Source organism: Heteronotia binoei, chromosome 1 (genome assembly GCF_032191835.1).
Source record: "Heteronotia binoei isolate CCM8104 ecotype False Entrance Well chromosome 1, APGP_CSIRO_Hbin_v1, whole genome shotgun sequence".
NCBI classification, from domain to species: domain Eukaryota; kingdom Metazoa; phylum Chordata; class Lepidosauria; order Squamata; family Gekkonidae; genus Heteronotia; species Heteronotia binoei.
In genome coordinates, this window is record NC_083223.1 from 273816771 (window position 1) to 273831472 (window position 14702).

The 14702-nt window shown below is 46.1% G+C and overlaps 1 non-coding gene across 1 annotated transcript; it reads left to right on the plus strand.

Annotated features, from left to right (window-relative positions):
* Positions 1–1702: 1702 nt before the first annotated feature.
* TRNAL-GAG (transfer RNA leucine (anticodon GAG)) lies at positions 1703–1777 on the plus strand. Its single transcript has one exon. It is a non-coding gene; the product is annotated as a tRNA-Leu (tRNA).
* Positions 1778–14702: the final 12925 nt, after the last annotated feature.

Genomic DNA, 14702 nt, shown 5'->3' on the forward strand with positions numbered 1-14702 from the left:
TGGAAAGTTACTCATGATGTAATTAGGGATTAGGTCTAATTGGTGTCTCGTACACAGTGCTCACATCTCACAGAAAAACAATATATAAATATATCTTCTAAAGCACATAATGTTCTCTCCTGCACCATGAAACACCACTCCGCTAATGACCGTCTTCATCACTCCAATGAAATGGAAACAGTTGAGGAATCAAGGAATATTATTTTTTTTAAAAAAATGTTTCATCCAGCAGTTCCATATGTGTGAAAACGCCTAATTAGTTTTCCTTTCTGACTCATTCGGATAAGAGCTGTAAATTGCAGACTTACTGCTTTTAGGATGACCTGTTTCCAAAAGAAGAAGAAGAAGATATTGGATTTATATCCCACCCTCCACTCCAAATCTCAGAGCCTCAGAGTGGTTCACAATCTCCTTTATCTTCCTCCCCCGCAACAGACACCCTGTTAGGTGGGTGGGGCTGAGAGAGTGAGTAGTGGTTAAGTGAGCGGACTCTTATCTGGGAGAACCGAGTTTGATTCCCCACTCCTCCACTTGCACCTGCTGGAATGGCCCTGGATTAGCCATAGCTCTTGCAGGGGTTGTCCTTGAAAGGGCAGCTGCTGTGATAGCCCTCTCAGCCCCACCCACCTCACAGGGTGTCTGTCATGGGGGGGGGAGGTAAAGCAGATTGTGACAGCTCTGAGACTCTGAGATTAAGAGTATAGAGTGGGATATAAACCCAATATCTTCTTCTTTGTGACACAGGATGCTGGACTAGATGGACTCTTGGCCTGATCCAGCACGGCTCTTCTTATGTATATCTTAATTTCTTCACTTCCTTGGTGGTGTCAAGCATGCGGGTTCAATGATGAGTCGAAGTTGATACAAAGACTACGTTTATCGATAGACCAATACTTTGGAAACGGGTTCTTGAGAGTAATGCCAACTACACATTGATACAATACTTTTAAGGACTACTTAAAGGGATTCCAAGGGATGGGGTTGCGGGGTAGCATTCAGACATAAACTATCATAACTGTCTACTTTCCCATAGCATTATCAGAATGGTGTCCTTGCTTACACAGATGTCTCTCACTCCCTCACTGGAATGTATGGGAAGGTGCCGACTACTTAGTTTCGATTCTCGCTAATTCTAATTACAAGCCATAAAGCATAGGAGGGGGGAAGGGAAAGAATAACAAGTCAGTAAAGTTAGGTCCTCCATGATATTTCACAGACCAGGTTAGGCAGGACCATAAAGCAATGAATTAACAATGGAATTGTACCATGCTTGACAGGTGGCCCTTGAAAGGGCAGAAAAGTGGGATGCCTATTTGTCTACTGTTAAATACTGGATTTAATGCATTAGAGTTCAACCAGGAACATGCTTTAATTATTTTATTTATTTAGTAGGCTTATATTCTGTTCTTTCCTGTAAACGGACTCAGGGTGGATCACAACATACAGCAGTAACAATAAAAACCTGAAATTCAAAGCTAAAACAATAGATTACGATTAAACAAGTAGAAACAATAAAAACTGGGGATGTTTAGCCTGGAGAGGAGGAGGCTGAGCGGTGATATGATCACCATCTTCAAGTACTTGAAGGGCTGTCCTCTAGAGGAGGGTGTGGAATTGTTTTCTGTGGTCCCAGAAGGTAGGACCAGAACCAGCGGGTTGAAATTAAATCAGAAGAGTTTCCAGTTCAACATTCAACATTCGGGGAGGGACGGTGGCTCAGTGGTAGAGCATCTGCTTGAGAAGCAGAAGGTCCCAGGTTCAATCCCTGGTATCTCCAAAAAAGGGTCCATGCAAATAGGTGCGAAAAACCTCAGCTTGAGACCCCGGAAAGCCGCTGCCAGTCTGAGAAGACAATACTGACTTTGATGGACCAAAGGTCTGATTCAGTATAAGGCAGCTTCATATGTTCATTAGGAAGAACTTCCTGGCCGTTAGAGCGGTTTTTCAGTGGAACAGGCTTCCTCGGGATGTGTGGTGGGCTCTCCTTCCTTGGAGGTTTTTCAACAGTGGCTCTGACAGCCATGAGGATCTGTGAATTTAGGGGGAGGTATTTGTGGGTTTCCTGCATTGTGCAGGGGGTTGGACTAGATGACCCTGGAGGTCCCTTCCAACTCTATGATTCTATGCACCACAGGCAGGAAGGGCACATCATACAGAATAAGCAATTTTAGGGCCCAATTTAATGATGGTAGAAATAGCGGGATAGCACTGTAGTAAAACACAATGTCGCTTTATTGGTGACGACATACTTGAACAACATGGCAGGGCTGCGACGCCACTTATATGCATGCAGAAGAGCCACCCGCCAGAGCCCCATACCCAATCACGGCAGTCAAGTTTTGCACCAAGACTGCTCATTGGTTACTGTATAGCATCCAGATCTCGAAATGTAACATCACATCACTAACGCTCCCGCTGCAGCCTGGGTGCGTGACATCTTCCCTCCAAATATACAGTCCAGTAAAGATAAGGGTAGTCCTTTGTGCAAGCACCAGTCATTCCCGATTCTGGGGTGACGTTGCATCACGACGTTTTCACAAAAGACTTTTTTACGGGGTGGTTTGCCATTGCCTTCCCCAGTCATCTACACTTTCCCCCCAGCAAGCTGGGGACTCATTTTACCGACCTCGGAAGGATGGAAGGCTGAGTCAACCCTGAGCTGGCTACCTGAACCCAGCTTCCACTGGGATCGAACTCAGGTTATGAGCAGAGAGCTTGAACTGCAGTACTGCGGTTTTATCACTCTGCGCCACGGGGCTGCTGTATAAAGTCCAGTACTTTACAGCTAAACAAATGAATAAAAATAATTCTGCTTCAAAGTGCAATTCAAAAGCACAAAGTAGGGGTTTTAGCGTTGAAATATAGAAAACCACTAGGAAACAATTTTTATAGCTATAGAGTTACTCTCTAGAGAAGAACCCCCTGAATCATTGTTGTAAGCTGTGAACTTTGTGTCTGTATGAAGTCATTGAAATCAGGTTGCATTTAACATCAACTGAAGAAGAACAGAACTGTAATGTCTTGGATTATCTAGAAGGGGTGCCTGTATGAAGGCTGTAAAGATTTCCTGATCCCTCGTTTGGACAAGATTTTTGCACATGAATTGACTGTGTTATGGACTTTAGTTTTGTTTTTTGGGGGGTTTTTTGGGGGGTGGGGGTTGTAAGAGAAAAAGGTTGATCCTGTAATTATATACACTGGCTTGTGGTAAAATGTTATGTTGAAATTGAAAGGAAGAAGAAGATGAAGACGAAGATATTGGATTTATATCCCGCCCTATACTCTGCATCTCAGTCTCAGAGCGGTCACAATTTCCTCTACCTTCCCCCCCCCCCCCACAACAGACAGCCTGTGGGGTAGGTGGGACTGAGAGAGCTTTCACAGCAGCTGCCCTTTCAAGGACAACTCCTGTGAAAGCCATGGCTGACCCAAGGCCATTCCAGCAGGTGCAAGTGGAGGAGTGGGGAATTAAACCCGGTTCTCCCAGATAAGAGTCCGCACACTTAACCGCTACACCAAACTGGCTCTCATAACTATAACTAGTTAACTCTATAACTACATATATATATATATATATATATATATATATATATATATATATATATATATATATATATATATATAAATGTTTCTTAGTGGTTTTCTATATCAAAGCGCATTTCTGGCAAGATTTGGGGAAATGTTTTAAGAATGGACAATCCAAAACACTTTCCCAAGGAAAGGAATCAAGCTGTGGGGTGAGCAATCGTGAGGAAGAGTTACTAAGAGTGAAATCATGGGTTGCAAAATTGGGCGTTGTGTGAAGCAACCCCCTCCCCTCAGAAATTATATAGAAGACTTACGAAAACAAAACACATCATAGGCTCAAACAACTCCAGGGACTGTATAAAAACCTGCATTGCGCTGAGCCTACTACACCAGCAACTCCTGATACAGAAACTCTTCCTTTGAGTTCTTTCCATTGGAGACCCAGGTAAGGTTTGCTGAGGTAGATTTTGACTTGCTGGGATGCAGAGACTTGGAAATGGTTCCGGACTGTCTTTCCACCCATATTATGGTTGCTTGTTATTTGTTAGTTAGTTTGCACTCTGTTTTGCTGCTCATTGCTCAGCGCCTTGAGTACTCGGGGACTGAGCGATTCATAAATCTAAATGACAAATATTTTCTGTAAATTACTAAAAAAAAATATCCAGGCCTTGCGGAATCTGCTTCAGTTCCTCAGGGCCTGTAAAACAGAGTTCTTTTGTAAGGCTTTCAAGTAGGGTTGCCGTGTCCAATTCAAGAAATATCTGGGGACTTTGAGGGTGGAGCCAGGAGACAATGGGGGTGGAGCCAGGAGACTTTGGAGGTGGAGCCAGGAGACATTGGGGACGGAGCCAGAAACAAGGGTGTGACAAGCATAATTGAACTCCAAGGGAGTTCTGGCCATCACATTTAAAGGGACCGCACACCTGAGCCTGCTTCGGCAGGGAGGGTGGGGTATAAATAAATTTATTATTATTTTTAGATGTCTTCCTTCCATAGGAAATAATGAAGGATAGGGGCACCTTCTTTTGGGGCTCATAGAATTGGACCCCCTGGTCCAATCATTTTGAAACTTGGGGGGGGGGTACTTTGGGGACAGGCACTAGATATTATACTGAAAATTTGGTGCCTTTGCCTTAAAAAATAGCTCCCCCAGAGCCCCCAAAACCTCCAGATCAATTCCCCATTATACCCTATGAGAATCGATCTCCACATAGGGAATAATGAAGTGCTCAGCAGATGTTTCCCTTCCCCCCACCCCATTTCTGGCGACTCTGAAGTGAGGGATTGGGATCTCTACTCATGAGTTGCTGCCAATTTCTTCCAAGTAACACAGACACTCCATCCCAAGAGGAAGCCTTTCAATTGGAGACTGAAGCCTCCGGAGGCACACGGTCCTCTGGGGGTGGGGCTTCCTCCCGCCGGCCAGCTGACTGGGGGCAGGAAGGAGCCTGGGAAAGAGGAAGAACTCCTGCTGGGATCTGGGGATTAGCAAGCCTACTTTCAAGTGAGACAGTGGGTGTCACTTGTTACTGGCCTCTCCCCACCCACCCAATTCAATTCCAGTGTTACAAGACCTGCTGGGCCTGGACAATAGGCCATGTCTTTGAGGCGGAATCTGCCGTCTTAATCTTTGTAATTTTAGATTTATATATTTTAAATTGGTATTTTACTATTTTTTACTGTTGACTGCTTTTATGATGTAACCTGCCCCGAGCCTGTTCTATGGGAAGGGTGGGCTAAAAATTGAATAAAATAAATAAATAATAAAATAAAATAAAATAAAATAAAATAAATAAATAAAAACAATTTAATTGATTTGTAATTGAAAGGAACCTCTATATCCAGAGACACGAAGCCTCTGACTCCCAGAGCCAGGAGGAAACATCAGGAGAAGGCCTCGGCCTTTATGCCCTGTTGTTGACTGTCCAGAGGAACTGGTTGGCCACTGTGTGAGACAGGAGGCTGGACTAGATGGACCCTCACTGGTCTGACCAAGCAGGGCTCTTCTGATGCTCTTCTCAGGGGAAGGTCTCAGCCTCTCTGCCCTGTTGTTGGCTGTCCAGAGCAACTGGTTGGCCCCTGTATGAGACAGGAGGTTGGACTAGATGGGCCCTCACTGGTCTGACCAAGCAGGGCTCTTCTGATGCTCTTCTCAGGCGAAGGCCTCAGCCTCTCTGCCCTGTTGTTGGCTGTCCAGAGGAACTGGTTGGCCCCTGTGTGAGACAGGAGGCTGGACTAGATGGACCACTAGTCTGATCCAGCAGGGCTCTTCTAGTGTTCTTCTCAGGGGGAGGCCTCAGCCTCTCTGCCCTGTTGTTGGACCTCCAGGGGAACTGGTTGGCCACTGTGTGAGACAGGAGGTTGGACTAGATGGGCCCTCACTGGTCTGACCAAGCAGGGCTCTTCTGATGCTCTTTTCAGGAGAAGGCCTCAGCCTCTTTGCCTTGTTGTTGGCTATTCAGAGGAGCTGGCTGAGGCCACTGTGGGACACCGAATGCTGGACTAGATGGACCTTCACTGGGCTGATTCATCAGGGCTCTTCATATGTTATTAATTGGGCTTACCAATTTCTCAGCATTAAATGTGGTTTGCGATGCCCTCCTGTTTTCTGTGAAGTGGCTGAAGTGACATGGAATGTCCATGATCATTCCAACTTCTCTGGGGGATGGTTTGGTTACAGAACACGAATGATGATTGACATGAGTCTAGAATCATAGAGTTGGAAGGGTCCTCCAGGGTCATCTAGTCCAACCCATTGCACAATGCAATAAATTCACAAACATCTGCCCCTAAATTCACAGGATCCTCATTGCTGTCAGGTGGCCATATATCCTCTGTTGAAAAACCTCCAAGCAAGGAGAGCCCATCACCTAACAAGGAAGCCTGTTCCACTGGGGAACCGCTCTAACGGTCAGGAAGTTCTTCCCAATATTGAAGTTCTCCCTAATGTTAGAAGAGGCTGGCAAACCTTCAAAATATCTATGAACAGGAAATATTTCATTCTTCTGCTTGGAAAGTAAGCAGGGATTTTTTTAAAAAAAATGTTTCAGGTAGATTAAAATAATTTAAATGGGTTAGCTGGATTGTGCCAACCCCACCTCAGTAAAAACCAAAGACAACAAAACATCTGGTTGAACCATTATTTGGAATGGCCGATCCATGTTAAGAACTTATAACATAGTTTGCATATTGATTAAAAACCTCCTTCCTTGGAGGTTTTTAAACAGAGGCTAGATGGCCATCTGACAGCAATTACGATCCTGTGAATTTAGGGGGAGGTCTTTGTGAGTTCCCTGCATTGTGCAGGGGGTTGGACTAGATGACCCTAGAGGTCCCTTCCAACTCTATGGTTTTATGATTCTATGCTTTTACTGGAACTACAATGAGAGGTATGAGTAGATACATCTCTCCACTTCCATGCCCAACAAGCAACTAAGGAATTAGTTTAGGCAGCTCCATTCCAAGGGCATTTCCATACCATCCAATCAGAATCAGCCTTTCACCCAAGGACATTTCAGAGTACTCATTCATATACTCTGGCTATAATAAACTACCCATCTGATTATTGCCATTCTTCATTTTAGCCTAACCCAGGGCTCTCCAACCTTTTTGAACCTGTGGACACATTGGGAACTATGACAGGTGTGGTGAGCACAGTCACAAAATGGTTTCCAGTGGAGGAGGAACCAATCACAAAATGTCAGGGAGTGAGGCTATATGTTGCTCTAGTAGCACCTCTTCAGTATTTCAGGCAGAATCTCTGTTTCACAGGACGCCCTTTAATCTGCACAGCCAGTCAGAAGCATTGCTGGGCAAAAGACCCAATGGTTCCACCCACTTTCTGAATGCGCTAGGCGGATACCAGGAAGATGAGAGCCGTTGCTCTAACTGCCGTCAATGGCAATGTCACATAACGAATAGCGACTGTCTCTTGAAAATACAGATTTGAATAAAGCATTGTTCCTGGTTTGGATCCTGCAGAGAAATCTGCTGATGGAAAGATTTCAACCAGTAGAACATGACTTCCTCTCTCTCTCTCTCACACACACACACACACACATGACCCAACCCACCTACACACTACTGCAGCCCAGGGTTCTTTGAGAGTCCTATGTTGTTGACTTTCATAAACTCTGTCTCCTACCCTGCTATGTTCCTTCAGGTCCACCCACCAGCAGAAGAAAGATGTCTTGTCTGTGGAACCAGTGCTCCTCAACCTGCCCTCCCATGACCGTGTCTATCCAGCCACCACCTTTCATGGTGAAGGTTCCAGGGCCAGCCATGTTCTGCGCCGACCAACCCCTGTGCATTGAGCAGTGCAACCCTTGCGCTCCACGCTGTCCACCAATCAGCTGCAACCCTTGTGCTCCAAGCTGTCCACCAACCAGCAGTGTGCCCAACTCTTCCTTTGCCAAGGGAGGATGCGGCTGGTATTAGAGGCACAACAAAGAGCAACGCTGAACCTGGGAGCTGAAATCCACAGAAAAGTCAAGAGCCAAGATTTCAAGAATCGAGTTCAACTCTTGCAATGCTTGTTCAGTGTGTCCCACTTTGTCAGGGTTTGACTGGTGCTTCTCTACGGTCATCTGCATAACTATCGAGCTTTCCATTTTTCTTTTTGTTGAACCTTCTGTTTCACGTGCTGTAGATGATGACATTTGTTTGATTTGGCACCCCTACGGAATCGTGCTTTCTTTCTCTTGAAAATCAAATAAAAATCCCTCTCTTCGTCATAGCCTCGGTTTCCTGTTCTATCTTTTGCTGTTATTTCTTGCCTTCCCGGATGGAAAAACACCTGAATAATGGGAAGGGCAAAGTGCATTTAACTTCACAGCAGTGGAATTGATCTGCCTGCCTAACATTCACATGTGATCCGCCTTGAGCCCGTTTATGGGAAAAGGCGGAATATAAGCTTACTAAATAAATAAATATGCTGGTTACCAAGGAGTTAATGTTATTCACTGGATATTCTCTTAGTATAGGAATGGTGTGATGGCGGGGAGCTCTTGATTCCAGCAAAAGTGGTGGATTGTCCCCAATTTCAGACTGGGAATTCTGGGTTGGGTATTCTGCTGGTTAGAGGAAGGGTTGTCAGTTTCCAGCTGGCATCTGAAGGTCTCCTGCTATTACAATTGATCTATCTGATTGACTGCAGATTTATACTCCCCCCTTCTCCCTGAATCAGAGACTCAGGGCGGCTCATAGTCTCCTTTGCCTTCCTCCCCCACAACAGACACCCTGTGAGGTAAATTAAGATATTGGATTTATATCCCGCCCTCCACTCCGAAGAGTCTCAGAGCAGCTCACAATCTCCTTTCCCTTCCTCCCCCACAACAGACGCCCTGTGAGGTAGATGAAGATATTGGATTTATATCCTGCCCTCCACTCCGAAGAGTCTCAGAGCGGCTCACATTCTCCTTTCCCTTCCTCCCCCACAACAGACGCCCTGTGAGGTAGATGAAGATATTGGATTTATATCCCGCCCTCCACTCAGAAGAGTCTCAGAGCGGCTCACAATCTACTTTCCCTTCCTCCCCCACAACAGACAGATCTCCAGATGACCAAGATCTGTTCCCCTGGAGTAAATGACAGCTTTAGAGCAGAGGTGGCCAACGCTAGCTCTCCAGATGTTTTTGCCTACAACTCCCATCAGCCCCAGCCAGCATGGCCAATGGCTGGGGCTGATGGGAGTTGTAGTCAAAATACATCTGGAGAGCTACCGTTGGCCACCCCTGCTTTAGAGGATGGATTCTATGGCATTATAGCCTGTTGAGGTCCCAGATTCCCAAACGGTGCCCTTCCCAGGATCCCAAGCTCCAAGCCCCAGATATTCAGGTATTTCCTAACCTAGAACTCACGACCCTATTTGGTGTGATAGACTTGGGGAATGAGAGAACCGAATTGACTGACCCACACTGCCATGGTGCTCTCTGGGCTAATGACACTTTGCCTACCTGACCTATCTCACAGGGTTGTTGTGATAATGAAACAAGGAAGAGAGAGCCATGTATGGACATCAATGAGTCCCTAAGATGATGGGTGGGGGAAATCTGTTAGTCTTAGAGAAATTATTAAAGCAGTTTTTCTCCAGCAATGCTTACACAATTGGCAGTTGACTTCCATATCCCCACTTAAGGCAGGAGATCTCCCACACCCCAATGCTGATGTGTACACGATGCCATCATTTCCCAGTTGATGTTGGAAGTTGTGTCATTGCATCAGGGAGGACAATGACACATTCTCATCTATAAATTTCTGCCTCTCTCATAGAATCATAGAGTTGGAAGAGACCTCTAGGGTCTTCTAGTCCAACCCCCTGCACAATGCAGGAAACTCACAAACACCTCCCCCAAAATTCACAGGGTCTTCATTGCTGTCAGATGGCCATCTAGCCTCTGTTTAGAAACCTCCAAGGAAAGAGAGCCCACCACCTCCCAAGGAGGAAGCCTGTTCCACTGAGGAACCGCTCTAAACTCACAAACACCTCCCCCTAAATTCACAGGGTCTTCATTGTTGTCAGATGGCCATCTAGTCTCGTCTCTGTCTAAAAACCTCCAAGGAAGGAGAGCCCACCATCTCTCGAGGAAGCCTGTGGAAACTTAGAATCATAGAGTTGGAAGGGAACCCCCAAGGTCATCAACCCCCTGCACAATGCAGGACACGCACAAATACCTCCCCCTAAATTCACAGAATCCTCATTCCTGTCAGATGGCCATCTAGCCTCTGTTTCAAAACCTCCAAGGAAGGAGAGCCCACCACCTCCCAAGGAGGAAGCCTGTTCCACTGAGGAACCGCTCTAAACTCACAAGCACCTCCCCCTAAATTCACAGGGTCTTCATTGCTGTCAGATGGTCCTCTAGCCTCTGTTTAAAAACCTTCAAGGAAGGAGAGCCCACCACCTCATCTCTTGCCAGTCTCCAGGCTATGCCTGGAAACCCTAGTTGGCAGTCAAGGGCTAATTGCAGAACTTGTAGGGAATTGCAACAGGCAGGCTTTCCCTGTTGAAGCAACACCCAGCCCCAATTCTGGATGGGCTGCTCCCCAGTTTGCAGTCTGCACAAGAAAGCCCAAAACGTCTGAGCGCCAGGGAGTGCTCCAACTACTCGTCTATTTTCCTGGGTTCCTGCTGAAGCAGAAAGCAGGTAGGGAAGAACGTGTTAGGGAAAGTATTCAAGCAGTTTTTCTCCAGCACCGCATACATATTTGGCGCTAAGCTTCCATATTCCCAGTTATGGCGAGAGATCTCCCCCCCATCCCCCATCCCATTGTTGCTCTCTGTACAATGACATCACTTTGGAAGTGACTTTGGAAATTTTGTCATTGCATTAGGGATGACAATCACACATCTCCATCTTTAAGTCCTTGCCTTCCCTGTCTCCTGCCTGTCTCCTCCTGGTAGTGAAGGGCTATTTGGAGAACTTGTAGACAATTGGAACAGACAGGCGCTGCCCCTGTTGAAACGGTGCCCAGTCCCAACCCCGGACAGACTGCTCCTCACTACAGTAACCACTACACCAGTGTTTCCCCATTTGCAGGGTCACAGCCCGGCATTGGGCCACGGAAGCCTCACTACGGGGTCACAAGAAAAGCCAAAGCTAGCCCCGCCCCCAGCAAAACATGAGCTCTGCTATGCTTCCCTCCTTCCCCCATGTCTGTGTTGTGCAGAGAAAAGCTCTCCTCAAAGACTGACACAGGCTGCAAAGCCTGAGCTCCGTTTTCCTTCCTTCCTTCCCCCGACTCGATGACACCATTCTTGTCTCCCAGCTGCACCCCCAAAGTCTCCTGGCTCCACCACTGAATTTTAGTGGGCCATGAAGGAGATGTGTAAAAATAACTGGGCCACAGGGGGGAAAGTTTGGGAAACCCTGCACTACACCACATTGGCTCTCAGCTTTCAGAACAAACAAACAGACAGATGATGAAGAAGGGAACTGTAGATTGTCAAGGCTTTTCAGCTGATTATAAACCTGGAAAGAAGAAGAAGATATTGGATTTATATCCCACCCTTCACACCGAAGAGTCTCAGAGTGGCTCACAATCTCGTTTACCTTCCCACCCCCACAACAGACACCATGTGAGATAGATGAAGATATTGGATTTGTATCCCGCCCTCCACTCCGAAGAGTCTCAGAGCAGCTCACAATCTCCTTTCCCTTCCTCCCCCACAACAGACACCCTGTGAGGTAGATGAAGATATTGGATTTATACCCCGCCCTCCACTCTGAAGAGTCTCAGAGTGGCTCACAATCTCCTTTCCCTTCCTCCCCCACAACACACCCTGTGAGGTGGGTGGGGCTGGAGAGGGCTCTCACAGCAGCTGCCCTTTCAAGGACAACCTCTGCCAGAGCTATGGCTGACCCAAGGCCATTCCAGCAGGTGCAAGTGGAGGAGTGGGGAATCAAACCCGGTTCTCCCAGATAAGAGTCCTCACACTTAACCACTACACCAAAGAGCCATGAGGTGACCAGTCCACTCATCAGTTGGGCTGATGGGAAAAAGAAAAGAAAAGAAAACTCTCTTTAAGGAAAACAATGATTTGAAAACAATTATTTTGTTCCCTCTTCTTTTTTCGACTAATGTACCTCCCCAGATAAGAAGTGATCTCTTGCCTCCCTGCTGAAGCACGAAATCAGAAATTAGCTTACATGCCCCAAGGCTGAAAAGAAAGCACTAATTCCTGTTTAATTTCTTTTTTTTCTTTGTACTCCATATCACCATTGTTTCAGGGCTTTTTTTTTAGAAAAAGCTCAGCAGGGACTCATTTGCATGTTAGGCCACACTCCTTGATGTCACCATTGTTTCACATAAGGCTTTTTGTAGAAAAAAACTCAGCAGGGACTCATTTGCATATTAGGCCACACCCCTTGATACCACCATTGTTTCGCGTGGGGTTTTTTTGTAGAAAAAGCCCAGCAGGAATTCATTTACATATTAGGCCACACCCCTGACACCAAGCCAGACAGAACTGCGTTCCTGTGCATTCCTGCCCCCCCAAAAAGCCCTGAGAGAATTCTCTCACTGGGGTACACTCGGCCATTGGCCCCACCCTCTCATTGGTTAGAATTGGCCGTTGCATTCCTGTGTGTTCCTACTAAAAAACCCCCCAAACCCTGCTCTTCTAATAACTGGGTAGCCTTCAGGTAGCATGTCACCAGGGGCCATTTCATAGACAAAGAGGTGTCGAAGCTCATTTGCATAACTCATTTGCATATGCAAATGAACTTTGAACATGCAAAGAACTCATGGGCATTCGATGAAATTGCTGAGCAGACAGGTTAAAACGGATGAAAGGAAGTACTTCTTCACCCAAAGGGTGATTAATATGTGGAATTCACTGCCACAGGAAGTGGTGGCGGCCACAAGCATAGCCACCTTCAAGAGGGGGTTAGATAAAAATATGGAGCAGAGGTCCATCAGTGGCTATTAGCCACAGTGTGTGTGTGTGTGTGTGTGTGTGTGTGTGTATATATATATATATATATATATATATATATATATATATATATATATATATATATATATATATATATATATATATATTTTACCACTGTGTGACACAGAGTGTTGGACTGGATGGGCCACTGGCCTGATCCAACATGGCTTCTCTTATGTGACACAGAGTGTTAGACTGGATGGGCCACTGGCCTGATCCAACATGGCTTCTCTTATGTGACACAGAGTGTTAGACTGGATGGGCCACTGGCCTGATCCAACAGGGCTTCTCTTATGTTCTTATGTGACACAGAGTGTTGGACTGGATGAGCCATTGGCCTGATCCAACATGGCTTATCTTATGTGACACAGAGTGTTGGACTGGATGGGCCATTGGCCTGATCCAACAGGGCTTCTCTTATGTTCTTATGTGACACAGAGTGTTGGACTGGATGGGCCATTGCCCTGATCCAACATGGCTTCTCTTATGTTCTTATGTGACACAGAGTGTTGGACTGGATGGGCCATTGGCCTGATCCAACATGGCTTCTCTTATGTTCTTATGTGACACAGAGTGTTGGACTGGATGGGCCATTGGCCTGATCCAACATGGCTTCTCTTATGTTCTTATGTGACACAGAGTGTTGGACTGGATGGGCCATTGGCCAGATCCAACATGGCTTCTCTTATGTTCTTATGCCACACACCCCTGACATCTCCAGAAGGTGTACCAAATGATATCAGCTCAGCATCTACCTTCAAATGCTTCAAGTACTTAGAGGATGATGAAGAGTGGTTAACTGTTGCCTCGCAAGGTCAGACCAGAACCAACAGATTGAAATTAAGTCAAAAGAGTTTTTGAATAAACATTAGGAAGAACTTCCTGAAAGTACGGCTCCTGAGTAGAACAGGCTTCCTCGGGAGGTGGTGGGCTCCCCTTTGAAGGCTTTTAAATAAAGGCTATTTGACAGCAATGCTGTTTCTGTGAACTTAAGGAGAGGTTTTCTGCATTGTTGGACTGGCTGACCCTTCCAAGTCTATGACTCTATGAATATGGAAGCCTACTGCCAACTATGTCTGCAGTGCTGGAGAAAAGCTGCTTTAGTAGTTTCTCGAAGCACATTTTCCACACCTGACTCTTCGTTGCTCATTGATGTAAATACATGGCTTTCCCTTCCTTGTTTCATTATCACAACATCCTGTGAGGTAGGTTAGGCAGGCAAAGTGTAGCCCAGAGAGCACTCACAATCTCAGATTGTGTGCAACATTCAGTGTGTTTTTTCTCACCTCCACGTCTAGGTCAGGGCATACCGGCTCAACATTAGGAAGACCTAATGACTGTTACAATGACCGTTAGAGCGTTAGAATGACCGTTAGAGCGTTAGAGTGACCGTTAGAGCATTAGAATGACTGTTAGAGCATTAGAATGACCGTTAGAATGACTGTTAGAGCTATTCCTCAGTGGAACAAACTTTCTCGGGAGGTGGTGGGCTCTCCTTCCTTGGAGGTTTTGAAACAGAGGCTAGATGGCCATCTGACAGCAATGAGGATCCTGTGAATTTAGGGGGAGGTGTTTGTGGGTTTCCTGCATTGTGCAGGGGGTTGGACTAGATGACCCTAGAGGTCCCTTCCTACTCTATGATTCTATGAAGATCTCAAAGTTGGAGTTTGGGGAAGGCACCGTTTGGAGAAGGGACCTCAACAGGTTATATTGCCATAGAATCCATCCTCCAAAGCAGCCA